The 12,358-nt window shown below is 36.5% G+C and overlaps 1 protein-coding gene across 2 annotated transcripts in view; it reads right to left on the bottom strand.

The window, feature by feature from the left end:
* The window catches only part of LOC123671995, an 82,976-nt gene that overhangs the window by 47,375 nt on the left and 23,243 nt on the right, over positions 1 to 12,358 (bottom strand). The window lies entirely within an intron of this gene.

Genomic DNA, 12,358 nt, shown 5'->3' with positions numbered 1-12,358 from the left:
TACTTCCTCTATCTATGTTTATTACTCTATGGATTACGCCAATAAAATTTTGACAGGTGACAGCTGTCACTTATCAACCACAGAAGATTTTTCCGGATTTATCATACTTTTTGTTCGACGTGGCAACCGCGCACGGTCGGCTCTTTCCCGCCGTCGGAGGTACCGTCGGGGGAAACGGAAAAGCCTGACGCGACCTTCGCACGAGGCGTCGGTCACCGGCCTCAGAGCGGCGCTGAAGTCGACGCGCGGCAAGGACGCCCCCGAAATTCTGGCGGGCGGGTGGCGGGCCCCGAATTCTCTATCGACGACCTTGACAGTAAACAAAACATCGTCATATCTACGTCGCGAATTGAAAGGTCTCTTCACGCGACGTTGATATTGCCATTTTTGTCGTCTATTCAAGGAAAAGAGATATATATTAATTTCCTAAGAAGGTTCGCCAAAACTATGGAATAATGTAATCTCTTAAACTTCAATTCTTTAAAATTATACATAAAATTTATTAATAGACTTTTTGGGTGAAGATTAATTCGAAGTTATAACCTTAATTTTGTTTCATCAATAATTGGAAAAATATCCAATCGATAAAAATGTATATATCAGTTGGAAATAATTATACGGTTGTTCCTACCAAATTTCGTGAATTCCTATCGTATCTAAGGTCAAAAACATAATTTTGTAAAAGTTTTATCTCAGAATCAATCAGTCAGATATGGAATTCATCAATAAAATTCCAGTCAATATGTAGCTTTCACTCGGGGAAATTTTATTCTGAACCAAAGAATATCGTTTGGAAAATGAACCTATATGTTTAAACATTTTACTGTTATTTGTAGAATGCTTGCAAAAATGAAAAAAGATAACAGCATTTTCGAGAAGTTTATAACGAGAAAACACAGCATTTAATTTTGAAATATAAATGTCTGAGCAAGTCAATGTAAAAAACCCTGTAATAGATATATTTCGAGACCAATATCGAATCAAATTGCTTCTTGCAAAAAATTAATTGACGCGCACTGAACCAAGAAAAATTACATTCAAACTGCTCATATCAAATTCATGAAATTCATATCAACTTCCTTTTAAATACCATTGAATAGAACAAGACGAGCTGAAGATTCATCAAACCTACAATCATTAAAGCTTAGTCTAGCTGAAAAGGATGTCCGTCCAATTGTAGGAAAAACAACAATAAAAGATGACGTGCTGTGTTTTCATTTGGTCAATTCGAATCGAGACAGTGAAGGTGACTTTTCGCCCAAACTTGCGCCAACGAGACAAATTAATGAGTCACAAAATTTAAAGGCTATTTTCCCAAGCTCCATGACCCCGTGACATTCAGAATTCACCTTTTTTATGATCTCAACTTAGTGCGAAAATACGTAATTGAAGAAAAGTTTAACACGTGTCTGGAATATACGGTACAAATTATAAACATTTTGAATCTTCACAATTGGGGCGATAAGAGTTCTGAAGTTGAAAAGAAGTTCGGTCGAATTGTACGAATTTAAAAAAGTTCAGAAGAGAACACTAAGTGAATATTTCTGCAGATAAGTTTCCGAACCGCCTGAAGAATTGAAATAAAATAAAATCCATCCCATATAACGCTGTGTCAACGTGAATTGAAATCGATTAAAGAACATTGAGATTCAAATGGGACCTGTGCCACAGCCAAAATTCATTATCATATCAATACGTTTATCCTTTGACATTTCCCGTGAGACTCGAAATTATCTACAAGGCAATAACACGCGCGTTCTAATATTACAGAATGCTTAGTTTCAAGGTACGCCGATCTAGAGACAGTAAAATAGTAATAATAAATTGTGCTTGTCATATAGGTAGTAGTATTTCTATTTTCTCTTCCTGCTAAATCTCTACTGATCCGTAAAAACTATTTTTATCCAAACTTATGTAAGCCGAACAGTCGTAATTTTAAATCGGTCATATCAGTTCGACTAATCAAAAGGCTTCACACAACAGCAAATGAGATACTGCTAAAAACTTTTCGAATAGAAAAACTACCGAAACAAGTTATTACACAGTGAAATACGCAATTTATCAGCAGGTTGTAATAGCCTAGTGGTTGGACTGGCAGGAATCTTTGCCAGCTCGATATGGCGCTGGTTCGAATCCCAGTTGGGACGGCCGAAAAAAATTTCTTATCAAGTTTTGGGCTGAAGTAATCTTTACTTCAATGTGTTCTGTAACTGGTTAAGTTTGTGATTTAATGAAATTTAGTAATTTATATCTGAGAATGAATAATTCGATTTCAGATATAACAAACTGGTGTAAAACTACACTAGATATTAGTCATACTATCGGAGTAAAACTGGACAGATCAGTTCATACCAATTTGGCAACATGCTCTGCAATGAACCGAAAATATGAAACCGAGACGGCAGATCTAAATTTAGCAAAACAGAAATAGTTCCTGCGAACGCTTCAGAATAGACAAGCGAACCAGGAAGTTTCTCGAACTCCGTAATAAAAATTCCTAAAACAATGCCGAGATCGAATTCGATTGACCGTGACCAAATGAACTACTAACCTAAAACGGCCCTATTGTTACAAGTCGTGGAACTAGGTCTGTAAAAAAACTAAATAGGTCAATTCTAATTATCAGATGCCATATTAATTTTTTAATATATCGCAGGTCTTCCGCTTGTATTAACATTTACGATCTATAATTCACCATCATCTCTATTGCAAACGTTACCTAATATCTGAAGGTGCGTCGATAGAACCTTTTATTAACTTTGTGGCAGGTGTTTTCGCATAATTAAAGACATTATTAATTCGACTGGAATAGTCGAATTCCCATCTCGGATACTGCCATAACAGGTTTGTTGGGACCCCCAAGAATGTGTGTCAACATCTGCCCAAGATTTCCACGGCAATATTTTGACAGGTGAATAATATGCGTCAAGGTCTCAGTTGCCTTGACGCGCATTTCACGGTTGGCAAAGCGTGATAACCAGCCGAGGCAGTTAAAGGCAAAGATTCGTAGATAGGGCGATCCATTAGTGGGGAATGATTTTACCCCGCTGTTATCGTATTATCTGGATATTATCATAGGGATACCTGCCTACGATGAGACCGATTTTGTGTCGGTTATTCTACTCTTTGGGAATGACCTTCTAATGACCGGATTTTCCTAAATTATTTGGAGTGAAAGTTTTCAGGAAATAACGGAAATTCGTTTATGATGATCCGGAGGTACCATCATTTTTTTTTCTAGCTAGATTGACCCGAATCGATGAAGCCTCTTGCAGAATCCCCTAATTGCGTTCTAACGACGCCAAAACACGTATTATTGGCAGGAGCAATGGAAAGTTAACGAACCCGATCAATTTTTTTTAGGCAGAACGTCAAGGCTACCTCGTTCACTGTACCAAACAAATATAGTGCGTTCTAGAATTCACTAAAAGTCGAAGTCAACAAACTGCGAGTCATGAGAAGGAATAGTTTGGGAGTGAGACAATCGGCAGGATCAGTGACTCCAAGGAGGCCACAGTAGGTATGATGGATTGTAGGCTGTTTGATCGCTCCTAATTTCATTAACAAGCGAGGTGTCTGAACCGAGCGATGATATAATCGTGGTAAGTGGAATTGTTGGGAGATAAGCAAGTTTTGGATCACCTTCCAAACTCTACGAAACGTAATTCTGAATCAGCTGACGTTTTTCAAGTCATCGCACTTCGGTAGACGAAAAAAGCGATCCAAGAATAAATTTCGTTCATTATTTTCAATAATAAACTTTGAAATCGTTCAAGCGATTCTATTCGGAAATCAGAAAAAATATTCATTTTTTCTGATTTCCGAATAGAATTTTGTCTTTAGAATTTCATAAGTGGTAAGTATCAAGCGTAATAAGACATAATGTACAATTGTGAACCTTCAACTGAAGTGGCTTTTAATTTCCTAATTTTCACTCCTGAAGATCACCCTTATCTGCCATATTTTTGATGAAGATGATAATTAGAAATTTTCTAACAACTTACATGAAGGTAAAACTGACCGCAGGGCTCCAAAAAATCTTCTGTTAGTATAAACGCTAGTCCATTCTTTTCACTTACTGTTCGAACTAACCTACAGTTTCATCAGTATGTATACCAGAGAAACCTCTAAGAGTTCATTTCATTTAGCAACTCAGTTCCGAGACAGATGTTCAAGTTAACATCTGTGAATCCACGACGACTTGCAATTTTGCTTAGGAAGATACACAAAGCTTCGATCGTTTTATCCTTTTTTAATTCAGGAATGAGAAGCCGTGATTCCAAGCTATCGCAGTTTTGAGAATAAGTATTTTTTGTTGGGAAAACGATATTTCAGAGCAGGGTTTCTCGAACACCACAAAAATCAACAAGCTCACCCATCAGATTAACCAATAAAAATAAAATATCTACCTTTTTTTCTGGAGGGATTCGCCATTGATTTGATAGTACGTGGAGCTATAAGAATAAGAAACCCTGGCCTAGAGAGTTTGTTTCTAGAAAATCGTTTAAAACCATTTCAATGGATTTGAAAAAGCTTTTTTGCTCCACTATGATATAAGATTACCTTACAGTTCAAGATTGTAACTGAAGATGACTTTTATATGATATTGATTTAAATATTATTGTATGAAATTTTCTATAGCTGTTCCAACATAAAGAATTGAAACACCCTCAAACAAAACAATTTTATCTTGCAAGTTTCAGGAAGACTTATACGCTATGAAAACAAGTATAGTCTGCTAGTACTTGCAGAAATTAAAATTCGATATATTTCTCACCAATGAAGTTACCAACGTGCCTCCATTGGTCAGTTTCTTACCTGCAACAAAAAAAAAGAAAATTAATAAACCGCCAAGCAACGTGAAAATATAAATTTTCAAGCATTTTCAAGTCTGTTGGATTATCTAAACATTGTGCGTGTTCAAGTAGGCGTTGAAATCGGTAATAATCATTCAGGCATGTTAGAAAAATAAGTCACAATAGATTATCGAATTATCTGGTCGGAGTTTATGAATATTGGTGGCAAGACCTTGAAACGGATATGCTAAACAAAGACCAGGCCATATATTTCATCCTTCCCGGAAAAAATCCTTTCATTCAAATGAGACGCTAATGAATGGGAATTATTTGAGTGTGAATTTCATTAACAATTCCAATATTCCCTTTCACGGCGACAGTCTCGAGTATTTAACACGCATAAATATGCAGACCGAAAATTATACAATCTTTAAATGGCCTCTGTAGGACGCCGAAGCTGATTCGCTTATGCGCAGAATATCGCTATCGCCGATTTGACATATTGAAATTCGCGCGATAAGCATTTCGACTTCCTTCAATTAAAGAGAAAAATGAAGCAATTTTAAATTACCCGCGATTAGATTAAAGAGAAAAAACCATCGTATAAACGACTCCATTCAATGTCAAGACCGTGTAGTCTCGCCTAAAATGCAAATTCGATATCAATCGTTACAAGATACACACATAACCCTAATTGATTAATTAACGAGTAATGCCGATAAGACAAGAATATCAAAACAGTTCCATTTTTATACGCAATACTCCGATTGGACATTAAAACACAAGCCTATTAAGCTTATGTAACGATGTGAAGAAGTCGAGAGGTCAAGACTAAAAAGCGATACGTCGAGATTTATCTATGCACCGAGTGGGTTCACCGAAATAGATTCGAAACCGTAAACGACGAATCGAAAAAGAGGGTAGAATACCAATTTAACTCTTCGGAGGGACTCGGAATTTCAAATAACCTGCTTTTGATGGGAGACGACAACTGAGAGAGAGTCCAAGGATCGGGACTCGAAAATGAGTCGTAATTTTGCCTCTACAGTCGCTTCTTCGGAGTCGGCCACTGAATAGCAATGAGCCGAAGTCAGCTACAGGTATTCTTCTATGTTTCTTTGTGGAAATTTCCAGATTTCGTTTTCTGAATTATATATGAATTGATATATTCTAATATTCCGTAAATAACTTCCTATATTATGATTGATTATAATTATTGCTCGTACATATCTCATTAGAAAGTCTTGCGTAGTTATGTGTTATCCTTGTCGGAACTCTTTCATTGTTGACAATCGAAATAAGTAATTGAAAAATCCAATTAATCCATGTAAAAGAGAATTAGATAGTGTGTTAGATCGAAAGGGTATGTTATCTTCGAACTAAGCAGCGTTGGTTGTAGGTAGAGTCTGGATGGGTGACTGGCTGGATTGGAAGTCGTCATTGAACTCGAATTTTTTCAAGAGAATTCAATCAAAATCTGATTTTACGGCTTGTTTCCTTATCTTGCTTATCAAGAAAATGGAAGCAGTAGTATACTTAATAAGTTTCCGCGTAGCAGCGAGCAAATAAAACTTGTGGAGATCTATTCGGGGGTCCTGAAAAATCGCCAGCTGTTTGTCGTACATGTCGAATTTCGACATTATCGGCTTATCTCGACTTCCCGTTAGGGAAAAACGAGGTCACAATCCCAGAACGCACAACTTTCTGAAGGACGTCAAAGGCAAATAAATGGAATATACCGTGAGAATGTTCCTATGTTGAAATATAAACGACGCTACGCAGAGAGCCTGTTCACCTATTTACTATTGTTGAACGCGCGAACCCGGCGTTTCAACGGTATTCTGCGTAGCCGAATTGACCTTTCTGAAGCGAGCCTTTTAAAGACACCTAAACGTTTCCGTGGATCGACGACCTTGGACGTTTTCGAAAAACAATGGACGATTCACGTCGCAAAACATAATAAGGAGGATTTACCATTTTATCAATCATGAAGAAATTGGTGTGGGCGACTAACACCAAAAATAACTTGGTTTTAAAATTGTCTGTCTTTATGCATAATCTACAAAACTACTTAATTGATTTTCTCTATTTCTAAAAACAGTGCAGTAATGAACTCATTACAGCATCGTTTTCAGTTATATTTTTCGGTTTGTGGTTTTCTATACTAACTTCCCATCCTATCAAATTTCAACAAACGTCAATAATTGTCAGTATAATAATTATATTATACTGACAATTACTGACGTTTGTTGAAATTTGATAGGATTGGAAGGTTGCATTAGGTTGCAAATCATTTCACTATATACAAATTATTGTGAAATGAAATGCAACCTTATGCGCAATTGCTCTTAGTTCAGGTGGTTTTAAATCGATTTCGTCAGACATAACTAACGAATTTAATGCGTAATTGTAAATTATTTCAAAATTCGAAACGTACGATTCATATCCAAATTCCGTAATCTGACAATGTTCTTATCAGTCACACCAACTGCAAAGATACAATACAAAAGTCACTAGGATATATAATCTAAATTTTTCATTGAATTTCGACAATATTTCACAAAACTTGACTGAAATAGAGAAAATATCGTCTAATACTCGTTGCAGAAGGCAATTCCAACACTCATGCGTTGGAAAACTCGCTCCTTCGTCGCTCGTTTTCGAATTTCACATTCGTGTTGGAATAACAGCCCATTCTGCAACTTGTTTTAGAATATACTATTCTCACCATTTTCGCAGATCGGATAAACTCAGCTTAATAGAGAAATTTAGGCTTTGTTCCGTTAGTGAAATGGAAATATTGGAAAAAAAAGGCAAGTTTACTGAAATTAACAATATCTGTTAATTTCTTGGTAAATCTAAATTTTTGTAATAATATTCCTTCGATGTTTTGTCTACCTTCAAGCCGAATTGTGAGTTCCATAAAACTATTCAATTCCTGTTCTCATGATCAAATTGAAGTTTTTTAAAGAGATTATCAGTAAAAATAACTTGATAGGAACTATTGAAAGCCTACTCAAAGTAATTGATAAAATAACCAAAGCTAGCATATATGTCTTCTGAATTCATGGATTTTGAACCGCATCAATGAATTTCTGATCGAATTATTCGCCTTTCACTTTTCAATTACAGCCATTATTGATCTTATTTTAGTTACTTTTAGGAGAAGCTATCATTTCGATCTTCCTAATTGAAAAACTAAATTTCCAGCCGATGGAAAATCCCCGAGAACATATTTCAGTCCTTACTCCACAGTTCTCCGAATAAGGACCTTCCATTCGCTATGACATAACAGATTAACAACCAAGGAGTCGCGTGGCTGTTAAGTCTACGGTCCTAAATCGGTGATACATCTAAAAATAAAGACGGAAACCTCGGCGTGTATATAACTTCATAAAACCCTGCTAACGTTTTTGCGTCGTAAACTGTACAGCGAAGAATAAATGGAATGAATATTCAGAACATCGGCCCGATGTTAATTACGTAAAGAAGGTGAACGATTCACGGGGGCCTCCTCGCCGAAATTCAAGGCCAGAGGTGAATGCATCCGAGGTTTTTCCTCTGTATAACCTGACGGGTTTCGGCGTTGGACGTTCTCCGACGATCATCTCTCATTTGGCACGCGAATTGATTTATGCATGCCAAGCCTGAGTGCTTCCTACTGGCAGCACTGTACGCAGAGTACCGAGTCTTAGTTTTCATTAGGTATGCATGACTACCAACTTTGGAAAAGTGGTGTGCAGTCTCAGAGTAATGAGCATAGATAGAGGGAGCATATGTCATTTTTAGTAGGCATTTTGTACCCAACATAAACTATCAAATTTGGCATGAAGCGCGTGGAAATGAAAACTTATCAGTGATACGATATTTCACTCAATTCGCGAGTTTCTCCACAAGAACGTACTTTTCATGTCCCATACTGAATCGACTCAAAATATATGGAGATGAATACCTAAATATGTCAGAAAATCAGAAAACAAACTTCAAGCGAGCCAAACGACGTGAAACAACCGAAAACATTAGGAGAGCAAAACTTGCCAAGCCTTGGATTTCAGCAGGTAGATACAGAAAATAATAAATATTCTGCTTATTATAAATTCGACAATTAGGAAAAATATAGGATTCAAAATATTCAAATTTGCATATTTAATCGGGAATCACTCAAATAAATATATTTCATTCAATATGATATACATTCATAACGATATGGTAAAATTGTGGATTTAAAAATTTATCACAATCCGACAACGTAATCTAACCATGTTGGGGACATGTAAAAATTGCGAATGATCCCTCTATCTATGTTTTTTACTCTATGTTCGCAGTAGGCAGGTCTAATTACGAAAATTTACGCTTATATCATTTCTAATTGAAGGTAAAATATTTCTCAACATCCTAGGAATTCTCCCGAAAATTTGGATCAATTTTCATCTTTCTTTACAGCTCTAGCAAAATTACATGTTCAAAACCATATCTCTAGAATATCATTATTGTATGAAACTTTCTATAGTCATTCCAATATAAGAATTGGAACAACCTCAAACAGAACACTTTTATGTAGCAAGACTCAGGAAGACCATAAGTTATAAAAACACGTATAGTCTGCTAGTACTTGCAAAAATTCAACTGACCCATCTATCATTTTATCTATCAAAACTGCATTTTCAGAATACCAATCTTATTGTATTTTATTGTATGAAACTTTCTATAGCCATTCCAATATGAGAACTGGAACAACCTCAAACAGAACACATTTATGTAGCAAGACTCAGGAAGACTAGACATTATAAGAACACGTATAGTCTGCTAGTACTTGCACAAATTCAACTGACCCATCTATCATTTTATCTATCAAAACTGCATTTTCAGAATACCAATCTTATTGTATTTTATTGTATGAAACTTTCTATAGCCATTCCAATATGAAAACTGGAACAACCTCAAACAGAACACATTTATGTAGCAAGACTCAGGAAGACTAGACAATATAAGAACACGTATAGTCTGCTAGTACTTGCAAAAATTCAACTACGAGAATAATCTCTATACAGTCGATAAAACATTTAAAAATATTAGTCGATTTCATAAAATGCGCTTTAATAGCTTGCAGTTGCCAGTCCCTTCCTCAAACAATTTATTTGTTTTTAGGGTCTGCCATAGAACAAGCCAAAAAAAAAACATCAAAAGCACCGCCGTCAAGAAATCATGATGGATAGTCCAGCACACAAAAATCGCAATGAAAGTCAGTCCTCCGTTTCTTAGTCTCACCCTACATCTGCAACCTAACGGAGAAAACAACCATTCGTCTAGAATGCCCTGACAATGACAGTTGGAGAAGTAAGTCAGAAGGTCCCTCCGCCCCTCTGTTATTAAAATACGTCGACGCCGCTTCCAGAACGATTCCTTGAAGTCAATAGAGCGCTGGGTTCTCCGCTGATAAAACAACCATTCTAGGAGTCCTCCACAAGAATTATGATGCAGTACTTCAGACAATGAAACAGTGCGCGACTATGCCATTATGCAAAACGCGGGTGGAATGTGAAGATAAAACAGATTCAGACGTTTCCACTTATCGAAATACGAAATTGCGAACGAAATGAACAATCTTAGAACATATTAGGCCAACTGAGAAGTCCCCGGTCTGATGCACATATGATTTTTAGTTAGTACCGATCTTCAAACGTTACGTGTCAAAATTTGACAGCTATCCGACTATTAGTTTGTGAGATATCGCGTTGTGAGTGTAGCTACTTTTGTTAGTTGAAAAAAGATGAAAAAAAAGAATTTCGTGTGATGATAAAATATTGTTTTTTGAAGGGAAAAAATACAGTCGAAGCAAAATCTTGGCTTGATGAAGTTTCCAGGGTCTGCACCAGGAAAATCAACCATCATTGATTGGTATGCTAAGTTTACACGTGGTGAAATGGGTACCAAAGACGGCGAACGCAGTGAACGCGCAAAAGAGGCTGTCACCGACGAAAAAATCAAAAAAGTTCACAAAATAATTTTGAATGACCATAAAGTGAAGTTGATCGAGATAGCAGACATTGTGAAGATATCATCTGAACGTGTACTTCACATAATTCACGAATATTTGTACATGAGAAAGTTGTGTGCAAAATGGAATGGAAAGAAATGCTCGCTGGAAAGAAATTTAGCACCAACGAAGAAGTAATCGCTGAAACTGAGGCCTATTTTGAAGCGAAAGACAAATCGTACTACAAAAATGGTATCGAAAAGTTGGAAGATCGCTATAATCGCTTTATCGCCCTCGAAGGCAACTATGTTGAATAATGAAATCGAATTTTTCCAAAAAAAATGTGTTTTACTATGTTAGACCGTGGACTTGGCCTGTTAAGAACCCAAATAACCGAAAAACTTGTCCAAATTCCTAACATATTCATGTTACGGAAATACCGTAGGATCCTGAGGATCAAAGTGAGCGTGAAAAGATGCGACGTTTCGAAATACCCAGGACGATCATTAGCCATCAACAAGGCGACATTGTCTTACGCGATGTCTACGTTGATTTCAATTTTGTCGCGTGTCGGATGTATTTTTAAACGTCTAAATTGGTAAATGCACGTCTGGAGACGAAATGGGGCAGACGTAATAATGTGCCGGCGCTCAGAGGAAAATTACGCAGCATCGGGGAGATGAAAATGTTGATGAGACTGGAAACTTGGACAGTTCCAACCTGACGATGTGTTTATGAAGGTATACAACGATGGATATGATAGTATGATATAAGAAATTATGAACTTTGGACTAAGCCCACAACTGAGATAAATAGCGAGCTAAATGGTGCATAACGAATGAATTATATGTATAAGTATGGGATGATTGTAACTCATAAATTTGTCGATTTTCAAAATATTCAATAAAATTAATAAACTACCTTAATGGCACAATAAACCCCTCAGCAAGAACTAGAATAAATTCGTAGAGGTTTAAAAACTAAAATAAATTGAAAGTCCAAACCCGTAACAGAAAAACCTTGAATATTCTCTCAGACGTCAACGACTTTTCAATACACAATCCCATACATTCGTTGCCCCAGTAACGAAAAAAGCTGAAAATATGCGAACTGTCAGAGAATTTAAATTGCTGAAATTCCACGGTCATCCTCTTTATACAGCAACACTTCCGTTATGGTCAAAACCGCATTGTACCGAACCCGGCTTTTCCTAGCTTACAAACGCGATTAATGACTTTTACGATTGCCATTGGCTCGGAATGGTTCTCGAATGACGGACAGACGAAGTCCGGAATCAAGACGGAGCAATACATTGTCTTGATTAATTCACAGGTTGTTAGGCCGAGTTTATGTCTTGCGGAATGGTTTTCAGAGCGTATTATCGGCGGACAATATGGAAAAACGCTTCCTACGCAATAGATAATTAGGAATTATTAATTTAATCACTCAAATTTTCGGTTATATAGTGTACAGTATAGTGTATATATAGTGAAGTATGGATTATATATAATGAAGTATGGATTATATATTATGAAGTATGGATTATATATGATGAAGTATGGATTATATATGATGTAGTATGGAT

The sequence above is a fragment of the Harmonia axyridis genome, chromosome 2 (genome assembly GCF_914767665.1).
Source record: "Harmonia axyridis chromosome 2, icHarAxyr1.1, whole genome shotgun sequence".
Classification (NCBI taxonomy): Eukaryota; Metazoa; Arthropoda; class Insecta; order Coleoptera; family Coccinellidae; genus Harmonia; species Harmonia axyridis.
Note: the sequence above shows the minus strand (reverse complement) of the source record. Positions and strands in the feature narration are given on the sequence as shown.